This window comes from Eschscholzia californica, unplaced genomic scaffold, assembly GCF_041429995.1.
Source record: "Eschscholzia californica isolate CP2 unplaced genomic scaffold, dmEscCali1.0.p SCAF_5, whole genome shotgun sequence".
NCBI lineage: Eukaryota > Viridiplantae > Streptophyta > Magnoliopsida > Ranunculales > Papaveraceae > Eschscholzia > Eschscholzia californica.
In genome coordinates, this window is record NW_028238472.1 from 47,836,046 (window position 1) to 47,838,894 (window position 2,849).

A 2,849-nucleotide genomic window follows, 5' to 3' on the forward strand; every position below is an offset into this window, starting at 1 on the left:
GTAGTGTTGTCGGGTTGGAAAGGGAGGTTGTGGTGTGGTTCGGTTTCAAGGGGGCGACGGTGTTGTGAAGGTGGTGTGACCGGATCAAAAGGTGTGGTGGTTGATCGTGTTTCGGTATGAGGGTTGTATTGGTAGTGATGTTGATGGTACGGTGGGTTGGTTTCGATTGGGTTTGTTGGGAATGATGGGTATCGGTTATACGGGTAAAGGGTACGTGGGTCTTGTTGGGTCGTAACGGTTCCTAAAGGGCCAATTGGTTGGGTTAGGTTGGTGATGTTTCGGTTGTTGGTTTGTGGAGTGGTGAGGGTATTGTGATCGGCCGAGAGGTGGCTCTCGGGTGGTGGTCGATGTGGTGTTGTCGTCGGCTCGGGGAAGGAGAATGATGGTGGTGTTGAAGAGTGGGTATAGGGGGGGTAGCTAGGTGTTGGAAAAAATGTGTTTGGTGAATAGGAGGTGGTGAAGGGTGGTGTTATAATCGGTGGAGGGTGGCTAATGGTGTGGCCGAAGAGTGGTGTCGTCGGTTCGGAGGAGAAACCTAGAGGGGGAAACCGAGTGGTTGTGGTGGTGGTGGTGCCCGTTAGTGGTGAGGGTTGATGTGTGATAGTGGTAGGAGGTGGAGTTTGGTTTTTACACATACCTTCAAGTTGTTTGGAGATGATGGTGATTGAGTCATTGAGTTGATCGAATCTTTTATCGATTTTGTCGAATTTTTCTGTTGTTTCCTTCTTGTACTCATTGAACCCTTCTTCCAATTTTCTTCCTGCAGATAGCCCTTCTTTAATGTTGTCCCATTCAGAAGAGAAAGTTGGTGATTTCTCCTTAGTTGGTGTAGTAGTAGTAGTATTAACCATGATGATAAAAGTGATGAAGAAAAGAAAAAAAAATTATGGCTCTAGATACCACTTGATGTAGAAACGCAGCGGAATTAAAGATATGAAATAACTAAATAAGAACAATGAAATTAAAGATCAAATAACTCTAAATAATAAACTTTATTAAAACTTCAATGGGGTTTTTCTCTCAAATCTGAAAATAATAGACAAACTAGATATCCCTCTTATAGGGTTTTGGACTTTCCTAGATAGACTTGAATTAGAATTCCTAAATAATTAAATACTGCAACTTGCCTAAATAACTGGACTAACTCTGGACCTTTCCAATTATTGGAAATATTAAAATAGCATAATTCCTAAACCAAAATTAATTAATAAACATACTAAAATAAGAACTTTCTAAGTCCTCTCTCCTTGGCCGGTTGGACCATGACCGGGTCCGGTCATGGAATTAGTCTCCATGCCGGGTGCCCCTGCATCATATAATCTTTTACACAAATTTTAACTAATCTAAATTTAACAATAAGAACAACTAAAACTTACATTTTTACTATTTGCATTTTAGTCAAAGCACCTCAAAACAGATACACCAAATTTTTGATTCTGCAAGCAAATAGATATATGCAAGAGTCCAAACTAAAGTATAAAATTAGTTAGATAAGAGTGGTATACATGTCTAGGGTGTTCAGTTTAGTCCTTTTTTTGTTGAAAGGGTGTTACACCGTGGTCTAAGCATGCTATAGTTGTTATGTTTCTCGTACTAGTCGATTATAAACATAAAGGTTGTATAGAGTCGGCTAAGTATGTACATCGTATCTAAATAACTGAGATAATTCATGAAATTTGATAGTTGTTATCAGACTCTAACTCCAAATGTACGACTATTCAGATACAAAACTGTTAAACTGCTTCGAGCATGGTCAATGTCTTCTTTTCTTTGAATCAGAAGTTTTCTCTCCTATAGCATAAGTCCATATCTGAAAAAACACGATAATAATTCTTACCACTGGATGAGTATCTTCACCATATTTTGAGGATAATCATACGAGAAAACCAGATAATAAAAAAAAGGGTCCATGGGTTTTAAGTCCAAAATAAAGTTCAAAAAGGGTTTAAAGTCCAATCTTCTCAAAAAATAGGTTTTTAGTCCTTTTCTGTTTTGAAGAAACATTGTTGATACATAATGTGTGTTATGTATAACACATATAAAAAAAATGAAATAAAGTATGAAACTTTAACAATAAATAACAGGTAATTTATGAAACAAAACAAGAATCAATAAACAGAAAAACACTTTAATCTTGACATATAAACATACTTTAACTAAGTTGGACTAAATATCCATTATAATTATTATTTTGGCTTAAAATCCTATATTAATATTAGGGTGGACTAAATGTGTGTTTAGGGGTAGATTTTTGAACTAGAAACTCAAAATTTGTAAAAAAAACATGTCATATAGTCCTTTTGAAATATTGTCAACCAAATGTCATTTTTAATATGTGAATGAATCTAGGTACATAATCAAATTTGTTCTGCCAAAGATCAATTAACTAGTAATTAAAAGGCAAAAACAATGAGGAAGAGAATCAGTTTAAAAGTTCAATAATCCAAATCTACACTTAAACTTCATAAAGAAAAAATTAGGACAGCTTACATTTTACGTTTAATAGCTGTGCTTTCTCTATCTATATTTTATATTCAAATATCTACTTTGTTTATTCCAGTAAATAAAACTATAGTTTTGTAAAGATAATATTAAATAACCTGGATGTTCAAACCAGACTTCAAATCCTGCACAGTCACAAGAAAAGATTAAGTGGCAGATCTCTCACAGTTCACTAGTGCTTCGTTAGGAGTGGGAATCAGACGGATTCTAAAATTTTGTATCCATTAGGATATCGGGAGGACTCAGAGCCGGAAATTAATTAAAACATGATATTCCACATCCATCCAAGTATGTATATTCCTTCCAATTTTACAGATTTTGAGCCGTTTGAGTTTTGTGGCAGAATC